Source organism: Rhineura floridana, chromosome 9, assembly GCF_030035675.1.
Source record: "Rhineura floridana isolate rRhiFlo1 chromosome 9, rRhiFlo1.hap2, whole genome shotgun sequence".
Classification (NCBI taxonomy): Eukaryota; Metazoa; Chordata; class Lepidosauria; order Squamata; family Rhineuridae; genus Rhineura; species Rhineura floridana.
Genome location: NC_084488.1, coordinates 23423954 through 23438353, shown reverse-complemented (window position 1 = coordinate 23438353; position 14400 = coordinate 23423954). Strand labels below are relative to the sequence as shown.

The following is a 14400-nucleotide window of genomic DNA, read 5'->3' as shown; positions in this document are numbered from 1 at the left end:
GGATGAGGGCCAATAAACTATGCTCAAATGCTGGGAAGATGGAGTCTCTTTGGGTAGATGCTTCTCATGTCTGGGAGACAAGCAAGTAATCTGCTCTGGATGGGGTCATGCTCCCTCTGAAGGAGCAGGTCTATAGCTTAGGGGTACTCCTTGATTCTTCTTCATTACAGAGGCTCAAGTATCCTCTGTGGCTAGGAGTGCATTTTACCAACTTTGTCTGGTTCATTAGCTATAGACGTCCCTGGACACGGATAGCCTGATAGGTTTCATGCATTGGAAACCTCTAGGCTGGATTACTGCAATGTGTCCTATGCAGGGCTGCCCTTGGGCCTGGTTTGGAAATTCCAGCTGGTACAAAATGTGGCAACCAGATTGCTGATGGGGGCACATGGCCAACAATATATGACACCACTGTTAAAACAACTGCAGCTGAGCCAGGTTCAAGGTCCTTGTATTAATTTACAAAGCCCCAAACAAATTAGGCCCAGGGTACCTTAGGGACTGCCTGAATCCTTATATCCCAGCTCGATCACTGAGATCATCTCCAGGAGTGGTGCTGATCATCCCCTCAGCTGGTGAGGCTCATTTAACATCAACATGTAACTGAGCCATCAGTGTTATTGGCCCAGTTCTTTGGAATGCTCTGCCACCAGAGATTCAGCAGGTGCCTTAAAAGCCTGCTGAAAACCTTTCAGTTCTGCAAGGTTCATGCAGGCAGTTAAAAAGGTGTCTCTTTGCAGAAACTGAACTTGCTTTTACTATATTTTTAATGGTTTTCATTGTTTTTTTATTTGTTGTAAACCTCTTTGATTTTTTTTTAAATGAAATTGTGGTATATAAATATGTTTATAAATAAAATAAATAAATATATTATGTCAGAATAGCGAAGGCTGCTTTGAACTGGGACAACTGCGGTAGCAAAACACAATTTGAAGTGCAGTTAAGTATCTTCATATAATGATCAGGCGAAAACAGCAAATAAAAACATTTCACACTAAGTGGAACTATATAAGTGCTTTGCTTTAACTCTCTAGCATCTGCCATGCAATTAGTGCAATTTTTTATCTCAAAGAACAACCATATTTTACACTCCAAACAAACTGTTGTGGATTTTCTTTTCACTAAGCTATGATCTTACATGAGTTCATGGCTTCCAAACTACTCTCCCATGAGTACACTGCTAATGCAAGCAGCCCCCCTTTTTTAAAGCAGCACAACTTTGCTGTTGGCATATTTTATTTATTTAAGAGCATTTTATATCACACACACACACACACACACACACACAAACTAGGGGCTGTGCCCCTGTACACTCAATTCGCCGACCCCCTCCAATCCCCCAACCTTCCCCTTCCCACCACATGTAACTATTAAACTTCCTCTTCACTTTTCAAACCCAATTTCTGAAGATTCTTCTCTCTTCTATTATGCAGCCCCATTTTGCACCCGTTTTAATTTTCATCCTCAAGTCCATGCCTCCTTACCCTCCCTTCGTGAAACTTCTCCTTGCACGTGAATGACCTCCATAGTCACCTTCTGCATCTTCCTCTTCCCACACACTGCAACTTCTAAGCACCCTTTTCTTCTTCCACCCTATTATGAAGCCACCATCCCCTCCTGTTCTGCAGCTCCTTTCATGTCCCCACTTTCATCTTCACCCCCATTAAATGCCTCCTATTCCCTCCTTTTTGCAATCCCATTCGCACCTTTCCCCCCTTTCCCCTCTTTTCTCCATTTTCTACCCATTGCACACAGGCCACTCCCATTTCCATGCCTCCTCCCCTCTCTCCTATTCTGTCATCCCCTTTTGTACACCCACCCCCTTTTCACCTTCACTCTCTTTCTTCCCCATTCTTTTCTCAACTTTCCCTTGGACACAAATCACCCATTTCCATGCCTCCTCCTACCTCCTATTATGTAGCCCCCTTTGCACACACCCCCTGTGTTGATATATGTTACTGTATCTTCAAGATGGATAGAATCGTCAGTTGATGGATGTTGTATGTACATGGGTGCTTGCTTGTTAATAAAATACCTCTACATTGATTCTGGAACTTCATGTTGAAGACAGCACATGGTACTAGGAGTGAAATACATTGTGTGAAGGTATTATGGAACATTTGAGGGCTCTGTATCCCTTGTTTTTCTCACATGAGACAGCTAAGGAATGGAAGAAGAAGTTTGAGTACAGTGGGGGAAAGTGGCTGTTTTAAGCAATGACAGAGGTGTGAGTAAAGTAGGGATTAACGGGTACACAGGAAAATTGTGGTTTTAAACAATGGCAGAGGTCTGAGTAAAGCAGGGACTGAGAGACACTGAGAGAAAAATGTCAGTTTTAAACAACAGAAGTTTAACGGAACCAGGGATTGAGAAATAGTGAGAGAAAAACTGTGGATTTAAATAACAGCAGAGGTTTTAGCAGAATGAGCAGGGGAAGCCACTGAGAGGAAAATAGTCACAGTTTAAAACAAAGTTTGAGTACAATGAGAAGAGAGTAGGGAAAGCCTGTTAGAATTGCTTAATTTGTTTTTTAACCATTTTTTAAAAGATTTTTAAAATATTTTTAACGCTGTTTTGTTTTAATGTATTTTAAGATCTGTTTTTATGATGTTTTAAAGTGTTTTTAGTGCTTTGTTTGCTGCTCTGGGCTCCTGCTGGGAGGAAGGGTGGGATACAAATTAATTAATTAATTAAATAAATAAAATAAAAAGCCTCTGCTGATTTAGCTTCAGCGTTGTACACATCTCTGCTATTTCTTCTTGTTAATTTTTAAAAAACCCTTAATGTTCCTCCTTTCCTAATCTATCCAGCCACTCCATTGTTTTAAACCACCACTTTCCCCCTGACAGTGTCCCTCCCTTCTTACTCCCATGCCACAGCCACTGCTATTGTGCAATCTGCCTTTGCTTTTGCTCCCCTACTCTGCAAATCCAGGATTGTGATGAGGCACTACAAATCCTCCACCAGGGACTGTGTGACGACAGTCTTACATTTTTATTATAACATATATCTATATCTTTGTCTATATCTAGCTGTCTTTCAAGGCAGCGTACAGCCAAAATTTAAAACAACCAAATCAGAACATATTATAAAAAGTCAAGGACCAAACAATACAAACTAAGAACAAAGCCAATAAACAAGCAGACAACAGAAGAGGAAAACATTTTTAAAAATTCAGAAGGAACAACAGAAGAGAAAGGTTTTAATTTGTCTCTGGAAGGACAACAGAGCCACACACAAGAAGGCGTTCCAGAGATCAGACACTCTAACAGCATCATGGGGCTGTGAGGGCATCCTGGCTTCCATATAACAATATAATACCATGTTTTCATCAGGGCCTCATTGGTATATTTCAATGGAGGTGATCAGACCATCAAACCAGCCACTTTGAGAACCTCTTGCATAAAAAGTAGAATATAAATATTTTGAAACAAACAAATAAGCCAGTATCTTGAACTGAGACCAGACACAACTTAGCAGCTGGTGCAGATGCTGCAAAATAGGTGGAACATTCAAGGGCCCCTGTGTGTATTGCCTGATAACAAGTTTCTAAACTGTCTCCAAAAGCAGCCCAACACAGGACACATTTCCATCTGTCACCAAAATGTTAATGACACTGCTTAGATGTTTTCCAGTATTGGGAATACTGCTGAATTAATGGAAGCCAATAGAAGGCTTGAGCACAGCTGCTACCTGTGGAATTTCAGGAGCAGTGTTGAGTTCATAAATAACCCCATGGTGTGAACCTGATCCTTTAGAGAGAGTGTGACCCAGTCCAAAGCAGGTACTTTCCCACTCAACTGGCCATCAACTTTGTCTTACAATGATATATAAATGCCATGTATTATTGAGGCACAGACGTTAAACTCCCTCTCTCTTTTTTAAACTGCAGTGGTTAGTGGTGTTGCACTCAAATTCAACCTCATAGAACCATCTAAGCTTACACAGTCAGACTCTAGTCCCATCCCTATTACAGTAACAGCTAAGCCTTTGTTTTCAACTTAGGACTAACCTACACTTTACAGATAATTTTGAGATTCTCCCTTCTGCCTTTTAAAGACAAAAACAAAATGTAAAACAACCTGAATAGGCTGTGAATTGAGTGGAGGAAGAGCAAGCAAGAAGAGGCTGCTCAACCCTATCCTATCCAGTCATTTTAAAATGTAAAAAGCTCATTCTTCCCAAACTCCGTATTTCTTCACATGTGGATGCCAAAGCAGTTTGAGAAAGGGGAATGTTGAGCTTAAAAGTAACATGGAGAGGGTTAAGCAGCCTATCCTCACTGCCTTTCCTTCAGACTCACAATTTGCCTGTGCTGCTTTTGATTTAAAAACAAGTCTGCAGAAGAGAGTGTGAAAGAATTCCCTGTATTCTAGTTTGCTCTTACGCTATTGATCCCACCACATACCAAATTGCTTTGCTGCATTTGCTGCTGTGATAAAGAAAAATATATTCTATTGCTTTCACATTATTCCCTACTATAATTAGGGACAGAGCCTTGGAGTAAAGAGAAACCCCACATAGTATATTATGTGCTTATCAGTGTCCTTGACTGCGCAAATACAATTGTTTCACTGTGTTCTGTACATTTTTTTATTAATGAAAAGAATCTGTCACTTAAAGCCTTGTCCAAAATGCCAATTAACAGATCCAACAAGGAAAAATATGAAAGTATCTTCACAAAATTGAGACTGTAATATAAACTTCTAAGATGGAAGAATCTATGACTGGTATTGTTGTTGCTCTTCTAAGAACCACTATGATTCAGCACTCCATTTGTCTCCACACTCTGAGCAGTACAGCTTTTAAAGTCCAAATTGTGACTAGAAAATTCTTAGAAATGAGCTACAATTCATCTTCTGTGAATGTGTTAGCATAACCAGCAATTAGAAGCAAACTTAGGTCTACATAATACAGAAACTGCCAGTAAGTGATAAAGACAATTTCTACATTTTCCCTTCAGACCTGAAAGTATGGGGAAACCTTTACGGGCACACAAAAATCTTAGTGAAGTTACCTTTTCAAGTTAACTCACTGGCTAAGAAGCATGTGCTGCATTTGGCCATTATAATATATTCCCATTGATGGTCATTTTCAAACACCAAAAAAGGCAAGATGGTTCTTCAACCTTATAGAAAGGAAAAGGGACTATATCTGTAAAACCTACAGACAATGTTTCGGCTATTGCACATAACTCTTTCCTACCACCATTAGCAAGCCATGGGTGACAACTGTTGACATATTTTACCTATTTCTATTTATTGTTACTTTATCTGTATTTCTTTCTCCCACATCACATTCTCACTCGCTTCTTTCTCCTCTCTTACCCTCCCACCTCTCATAAGAACATAAGAAGAGCCTGCTGGGTCAGGCCAATGTCCCATCTAGTCCAGCATCCTGTTCTCACAGTGATCAGCCAGATGTCTATCGGAAGCCTACAAGCAGGACATGAGAGCAACAGTACTCTCCCCTTCTGTGGTTTCCAGGTAGTGGTATTCAGAAGCATACCACCTCTGACCAGGGAGGCAGAGCATAGCCAATCATGGCTAGTAGCCATTGATAGCCTTATCCTCCATGCATTTGTCTATCCTCTTTTAAAGCCATCCATGCTGGTGGCCATCACTGCCTCCTGTGGAAGGGAATTCCATAGTTCTAACTGTGTGCTGTGTGAAGTACTTTCTTTTGTCTGTCCTGAATCTTCCGACATTTAGCTTCACTGGGAATCACAATTTCTAGTGTTATGAGAGAGGGAGAAAAACTTTTCTCTATCCATATTCTCCTTGCCATGCATAATTTTATACACTTCCATCATGTTACCTCTTTTTCACCTTTTCTCTAAACTAAGAAGCCCCAAATCCTGCAACCTTTCCTCAATGTGGAGTTGCTCCATTCCCTTGATCATTGTGGTTACTCTTTTCCAAACCTTTTCCAACTCTACAATATCCTTTTTGAGGCGAAGTGACCAGTATTCCAAATAAAGTTGCAGCACAGATTTTTATAACGACATTATGATATTGGCAGTTTTATTTTCAATTATTTTCATAATGATCCCTAGCATGGACTTTTTTCACAGCTGCCGCACACTGGGTTGACATCTTCACTGAGTTATCCATGACAACCCCAAGGTCTCATTCCTGGTCAGTCACCGCCAGTTCAGATCCCATGAGCGTCTATGTGAAATCAAGATTTTTGTTTTAATGACCCTGAACAACTTAGTATCATCACTTGGCCACTGCTTCTAACTCTAGATAGTTTATGAACACGTTAAAAAGTACAGGTTCTAATACTGATCTTTGGGGGACTCCATTTTCTGCATCCCTCTACTGGGAGAACTGTTCATTTACTCCCACTCACTGCTTCCTGTTTTCTAGCCAGTTCCTGATCCACAAGAGGACCTCTCATCTTATTCAATGACTGCTAAGCTTACTCAGGAGTCTCACTCTTTCTTTGCCTACCTGCTCATTTCTTTCCCTCTCCACCCCACCCCATTTCTCTCAGCACTTATTCTCCCAAGTGCCTCTCTCTCCCTGAACTCCTTCTTGATTCATGCTATGTTTCTGGTAAAGCTTCTCTTCACAAGCACAATAAAATATGCTATCTCCTGACATTCCTGATCTGTGCACCTGTATAGCATGTGTGAGAGAGTGTGTGCATGTGTGTATGAACAGTTGCTCTAAAAATGGAGCCACAAGTGTTAGGCAATATATATACACACGTAATTGTGATTAACAAAACAGAGGTTTTTATTGTAATACCAAAATGTTTCGGCTTTCACCTTCATCAGCTGCTAACATACAAATACTGTTGCCAAGGTGGCAGTTATAGAGCTTTGAGGGTGGAATGCTCAGAGGGGCTTCATTTGCAAAATCTAAGTGATGCTGGTACTGTTCTCCAGGTTCAGGCCATATGGTGCCAATGTGTCCAGAGAATATATCCAAATGTTCTCCCTTTAGTCAATGCTGCTGGATCTGTTGGCATCTCTATAGCTGTTATAGAAAAGTCCAACAGGCTGTGAACCTCAATGGTGAAATGAGCAGATAGGCAAAGAATATATATTCCATAAAGCTGCAAAGATTGAGGTCAGCTCTTTTGCACCTTAATTTACATAAGCAATTTTCACTCACGATTGTATGAATGGGTGAATGTAACTGTACAGTCATAGGCCATTGCAGTCTGTCTCATACATGCTATGTGTATTCCACACCAAAATATACCCAAATCCTACTATAGAAACCCAAATGATATGCCCATGATGAGTTATGCCAATTAAGATGCCAGTAAACATTTGCTAGCTTTGCATAACTTATGCTGCTTCCTGTATTAAGGATTTTGAAAATCATGAGCTTTCTAGTTTGATTACAACCTTTGCCATGAACTCACTAGGTGTACAAGCAACTATATCGGCCTGGTCCAGACATCATGCTAAGCCAAGCTATAGCTTAGCACAAATACATGAGGGTGTCAGTGTAACCCCCACAATCTTGTTTTAGTTGGTTCAGTCTGGTGGGTGGGGTTTCATAGCAGAAAAAACTCTGTTTGAAGAAGAAAGCAAGTGTGGAGCAGAAAAGTTGGTCCTGGCTGTGGCTGCTAGGTAGGGTTGCCAGGTTCCTGGCCTGAGACCGATCCTGTATCTTTAGGAGAAGAGAAAGTCAGCCAAGTGCAGGTGTCCTTGCAACCCTTAATGGGAAAAACCACAAGGTGGAATTCTCCCTTCTCCCTGCACAACTTTTAAAGATACAGAAGAACTCTTTGAGGCTGGGCCTGGCAACCAAGAGGTCTTCTGTATCTTTAAAAGTTGTGCAAGGGGAAGGGAGAATTCCACCTTGTGGTTTTTCCCATTAAGGGTTGCAATAACACCTGCACTTGGCTGACTTTCTCTTCTCCTAAAGATACAGGATCGGTCTCAGGCCAGGAACCTGGCAACCCTACTGCTAGGGAAGCTATTATTTAGTTGGTCTTTAACCCCTTGGTTAAGGTACATATGCATTTCTGTATTGTACAGAAGTAGGGAAGGGTATGAGGAGTATATATATATTTGAATGGTGGTTATTTGTATATATATTCTTTAATCATATGGCCTTGCTGAATCTGTGGACTTTCCGGGCCTAGCTGAAGCTGCAGTGGTTTGGAGCAGTGGGATAAAGCTATTCATCTCCTGAAGATTAAGAATAAGAGAGAAAGGACACATGGACAAGGATCTTTTAAGTATTTGGAAACTGAGGACCATATAAAACTGTGTTCTATTTAATGTTATGTTTTTCTTTATGAAAAAAAAGAGTTCACAAGTTATTCATGGAATCTTTGCAAATTCATTTCATTTTTGGCCCTTAAGAACCTGCAAGGGATTACATGAGCTACCAGGGAGAAGAATGCAGCTGCTGCATTTATTCCCTGTTGGTTTGCCACCGTGCCGCACTGAGCGAAACTATGGCATGGCTTAGCTTTTCGTCTGAACCTGGACCTGTGGTTGAACTCTCTTGGACAAGCCACAAGCCATAAAAAAAGAACAAGCCTTCGTTAAAGGCCATGGTTAATCTGGAGAGAGCTAAACAATGAGCCCAGGTTCAGACAACATGCTAAGCCAAGCCATGGCTTAGCTCAGGGTGGCGCAGCAGCAAAATGACTGGAGACGAGTGAAGTGGCTGCGATCACCTTCCAAGGAGCCTTCACATTTGTGCATTTGTGTAAGCCATGGCCCCTCAGCCTCAGTCCTCCAATCTGCAATATGGCATTAAGAACACTATGCACTGAAAAGCCTCCTTCACAACATATTCTTGGAGACAATTATTTGATGACAATGTTTTCTTTGTATCAATTGCTGAAAAGAATTTGTATCTATCTGGCAAGATGCCAACACTATTTATTGAGTTAATAGCAAATTTGGTTTGGGACTCTATAAATCTGCCTCATAAGGGCCCATCTAGCTATTCTGTCAGTGTTTCTCTGAGGCCTTAGGCAGGGACCTGTCCCAAATCTGCTACCTGAGATCATTTTAAAAGGATATGGCAGGAATTTAACGAGGATTTTGTGCATGCAAAGCATTTAAGTAATGATACTACCAAAATGTGTCCATCTGTTAACTTCAGTCTGGGAGCACTTCTGGATCAGATCTGATTCACTAATAGGCAAAAACCCTTGCGGTTTAAAAACATACCTATAGCCCACAGATATTTCTATCAAACTTTAAAAAGCAGGGAAATTGGGCAGCTATTTTATTTATTTATTTATTTGTTAAATTTTTATACCGCCCCACTAGCATAGCTCTACAACAAAAAGTATACACAATAAAATCACATAAATCGGTACAAAAACATATATATAAAAATCCACAAATCTAAAACCAATTTAAACATATTAAACTAAAATGCCTGAGCAAAGAGAAAGGTTTTAACTTGGCGCCGAAAAGATAGCAATGTTGGCACCAAGCGCACCTCAACAGGAAGACTATTCCACAATTCGGGGGCCACCACTGAGAAGGCCCTGGTTCTTGTAACCATCCTCTGAGCCTCTCTATGAGTCGGAACTCGGAGGAGGGCCTTCGATGTTGAACGTAGTGTATGGGCAGGTTCATATTGGGAGAGGCGTTCCAGGAGGTATTGTGGTCCCGCGCCGTATAAGGCTTTATAGGTTAAAACCAACACTTTGAATCTAGCCTGGAAACATATAGGTAGCCAGTGCAAGCGGGCCAGAACAGGTGTTATATGTTCGGACCGCCTGGTCCTCGTTATCAGCCTGGCCGCCGCGTTTTGCACAAGCTGTAGTTTCCGAACCGTCTTCAAAGGCAGCCCTACGTAGAGCGCATTGCAGTAATCCAATCGAGAGGTTACCAGAGCATGGACAACTGAGGTGAGGTCCTCCCTGTCCAGATAGGGACATAGCTGGGCTACCAACTGAAGTTGGTAGAACGCATTCCGTGCCACCGAGGCTACTTGACTACGAACCCACTCCTTCAGGGGGAGTGTAACCCTGTCCAGAACAGTGAATGCACCAGGGGAGCAAGAGACCTGACCTCCTCTCTGAGCTATTGTACTGCCCTACAGATTTGTCAAAATGCAAACACAATTTGGGTTGTTTTTTCACAGTCCAATCCACTTCCTGTGTAGCTTGGAAGAATTTGGTAACATGGGCCTCTGAGCATACAGTATCTCAGACAGGAGGTCAGGTCTCCTGCTCTCCTGGTGCATTCACTATAGCTGCCCAATTTCCCTGCTTTTCAAAGTTTGATAGAAATATCTGTGGGCTATAGGTACATTCTTAAACCGGAAGGGTTTTTTTTGCCTATTAGTGAATTTATCTGCTTTTTAATCTGGGAGGTAAGAAATGGGATCCTATGCAAATTTTCTGAGAATGGATTGATCATTTGCATGCTTACTGAGTTCAGTGGGATTTACTCCCCTGCAATTGTTGGGCCTCAGGGGGAAGGCATGAGTTTCAGGGTCCCCAGTTGTCAGAAGGAGCGGTAGATCCAGGAGTTGTTGAGTCTCCGCAGGATAGGGGATGTGGGAGTTAGTTGGAGCCAGGGTCAGTTCCCATGGATGGTGTGCTCTCTGAAGAAGAGCATGCCCCACCCCCAGACCAAGACGAGGAGCCGTTGGAAGTTGCTCCGGAGGGCGCGCTGTGATGTTCCTGTAGGTTAAGCATCTATAAATATGGTAAGTGCGGGTCTATTAGGTGATGTATGGTAATTGACTGAGGGAGAAAGGGGGAGTACATGGGTGAGAAGCTGAAGTATGCTGGATGATGATTGGCTGAGTGGCTGGCTGGCTGAAGATATAAATGGAGGTTTGTGAGTCTGTTAAGGGGGAGAAGTTGTTGAGTTGGTTGGAGTGAGGTTGGTTGGTGAGGGTTGGTTGGCAGAGTTCTGAGGGAAGTTTGGATTGTATTTGGCTGATATTGAAAGAGTATATATATGAACAGAAACATAAAGAGTGACCATATATGAAACCATATGCTTGTGAAACATTCCTAAAGTAATCTTGTTATTTCCTGTTATTAGTAAATAAATACATATTTGGTTTACCAAAGGCCTGATCCTTGGCTGGGGGAATATACAAACCAGAAGGGAGGGCAAGGTAATTACCAAGGCTGAACAGAAACTGTATCTAATGGTGGCAGCAGTGAAGGGAGATATTGTAACAAGTCAAGTATCCAGAGCAACCCAGAGTTGTATGCTTTATATATAAAGATACAAGAGGGTTGGGAACAGCATAAGCACTCAGTCACAAAGTAACCAGCTATATAGAGACTCAGGCAAAGTCTTTGGGAGTATTGGTTACAGGACGTGACTGGTGGTGCTGCCTAGCAGTGGGATCTAGTGAGATCTGTGCTAGAGTGGAGTGAGAAACCATATAAAGGACGGTCCTGACTGGTGGTGTCCCTGGTGGTGCCTAGTGAAAGGCAGTAGCCACAAGCAGGTGGGAACCTGACAGGGAGAACTGGAGAAGGATGTCACATGCGCTCCCTCCCCCTCTGCCTAGCAGTTCTCGGGAGGTGCCAGGAGAGCAACCTCCCCCTGCCATCGAGCCTGTTGCCGAGGCCATTTCGGAAGAGCCATTGGATGCCCGCCCCCCATCACCCAATGCTCGTCGTTGCAAGAAACAGACTGGTCAGAGGCAGGACTTGAGAAGGAGTCAGAGATTAAGATCAAGGACTTTCCCTACTTAAACCTGCAGCTCCAGGGGAGGAGCTGCTGAGTCAACTTTCTTTATACATTGCAGAGCATGTCTAGAGTGCAGCTAGGGAATTCTAGTGAGTTAGTTTAGTACTCTCTATGAAACCTACTGCTTTTGATGTATCCATTACTCTAATAAAACAAGAATTAATTACACCTGCGTCTCAGCCTCGTGGATCCCACTCTGAATGGGGCAGCAATCATGCTTAGGATAGATGAAACTGACCACAGGGGATGGGGAGGGGAGGAGGAGGAGGAGGGAGGGGAGGAAGGGCAGGAAGGGCAGAGGGCAGGAGGGGTAGGGGAGGAGAAGGACAGGTTTGATCATTTGCATATTTATTGAGTTCAGTGGGATTTACTCCTGTGCAATCATGCTTAGGATATGTAAAACTGACTGGGGGAGGGAGGGCTGGAGTGGGCAGGGGAGGAGAAAGAAGGTAGAGGGGAGGAGAGGAGGAAGGGAGAGGAGAGGGGAAGGAGGGGAAAGGCAGGTCTGATTGTTTGCATGCTTATAGAGTTCAATGGTATTTATTCCCATGCAATCATTGGAAGGGGATGGAGATGGGGAGGGAGGGGGAAAGGAAGGGGGAGGGAAGGGGCTAGAGGGAGTGGATAGGAGGAAGGAGAAGGTAGGGTGAGTTTGATCATTTGCATACTTTTTGAGTTCAATGGGCTTTATTTCTGTGCAATCATCTTTGAAAATGGAAATGGGCTGCCTTCAAGTCGATTCCGATTTATGGCGACCCTATCAATAGGGTTTTCATGGTAAACGGTACTCACAGGTGGTTTACCATTGCCTTCCTCTGAGGCTGCAAGGCAGTGACTGGCCCAAGGTCACCCACTGAGCTTTATGGCTGTGTGGGGATTTGAACCCAGGTCTCCGAGGTCATAGTCCAACACTGACCTGGGGGAGGAGCAGGGAGGGTAAGAGGAGGGGGAGGAGAGGAGATTGGGTGGGTGGGTACTGGGCAGAGGAGAAGCCCCTTTCCAAAAGGAAAACACTGTCAATAGTATCATTGCTTTTCAGTGTTTCCCGCAACTTTTTATTCTACAGCAGCCACATGTAGCCTCCCACCCAAATTTAAACCAAAGCTGTCCCTGGCCACATCCACACTAGGCCTTTATTTCACTTTGGACAGTCATGGCTTCTCTCAAAGAATCCTGGGAGGTGTAGTTTGTGAAGGGTGCTCAGAGTTGCTAGGAGATGCCCTGTTCCCCTCACAGACCTTCAATCAGAGTGGCTGACTGTTCAATCAGTCTGGCCACTGGAGCTCTGTCAGTGGAATCGGAGTCTCCTCTCGGCACCCTCCACAAACTACACTTCCCAGGATTCTCTGGGGGAAACCATGACTGTCTCAAGTGAAATAAAGGTTTGGTGTGGGTGTGGCCCCCTGATTAGCCAAGCCAAACAGCTGTGAGTCTGGGTTTTAAAACTGACAGTTGGTTCTTACTGGGCATGCTCAACACTATCATTGAGTTCCAGCCAACATTTCTTAAATTAATTAAAAATCAGCCAGGCATTTTTTTTAACTTTTAAACTGCAGAAGATGAAGGTCAGAGTATGGGGCAAGGTCAGTAATAGGATTCCAGGTACTCTGTGAACATGGCTGATTTTTAATGGATTTCAACAGATTATGAGAACAGAAAAAAGTCCAAAAGGGCTCTGGGTTCCCCCCCTCTCTTTTTTTTAGACTTTGAACTCTCAATTCTCTCTTACTGTTTTGTGTATCACCATGAAAATTGAGAGGGTTGTTAAGCAAGTGTTTCTGAGTTTAGGACTATAAGTTTTGTACGGTTTTGTTTTGAAATGAGCTTATGAAAAGCATCAGAATGGCATGGGGGGTATTCAGGGCCGGCTCCAGGCATGCCGAGGCCCTTGGGCACCAGCCTGCCCCAGGCCGCTCCGCTCGCCTTCCGTGATCCATGGCAGGAGCGTGGATCGCAGGACAGGAGCTTCCCCCCACTTCACCTACCTTTCTCTGCTGTTTCTTGCAGTTGTGTGCACTGCGCATGCAGTGTTGCCATCAATCAATATGGCATATGCACGTGCATTGCTGCCATCAACCAAGACGGCGGCAGAGGCCTCAGCCCCTTACGGAAACCTCGGCCGCCATCTTGATTGATGGCAACCCTGCATGCACTGCAAGATAGGTGAAGCGGGGGGATGGTGGGCGGCTTGAAAGCTCCTCCTGTCCTGCGATCTGCGGCTCCTGACATAGATCGTGGAAGGAGAGAGGAGGGGCCCCTCAGAGGCCTCTCAGGGGCCTCTGTAGCTCCAGGGGCCCTCAGGCCAGTGCCCCACCTGGCTGCCCTTTAGAGCCAGCCCTGAGTATTTTAAATTCAACATTGCTGAATGTGAAAAATTCATGCTGGCTATAGTATACAGCCACTCTCCTGGCTGTATAATATAGTGTAATGGCTAACAGAATGGACTGTGAGCAAGGAAGTCCCTGGTTCAAATGACAATTCAGCAAAATGAGGGAAGGCACATAGCAAAAATATGCAAATGTAGTAGTAGTAGTAATTGTAGTAATTCTGTATAACATAATGAGGTTAATACAGATTTGCTGAGATAATATTCTAGATAGAATAATAAGTAACATCTGCAAAGTGGCTCAACAACAACAAAAGAATTCTTAGGAGATCTTTTAGTAAAGGTATGCTCTGGAGAAAGTGTCTATAATTGCCGTATGGATTCTAGGTTAATTAGGTAAAGCATTATTTTTATA

The 14400-nt window shown here is 43.2% G+C and overlaps 1 protein-coding gene across 2 annotated transcripts in view; it reads right to left on the bottom strand.

Annotated features, from left to right (window-relative positions):
- Positions 1-14400, bottom strand: part of NWD2 (NACHT and WD repeat domain containing 2) — a 100535-nt gene that overhangs the window by 25153 nt on the left and 60982 nt on the right. The window lies entirely within an intron of this gene.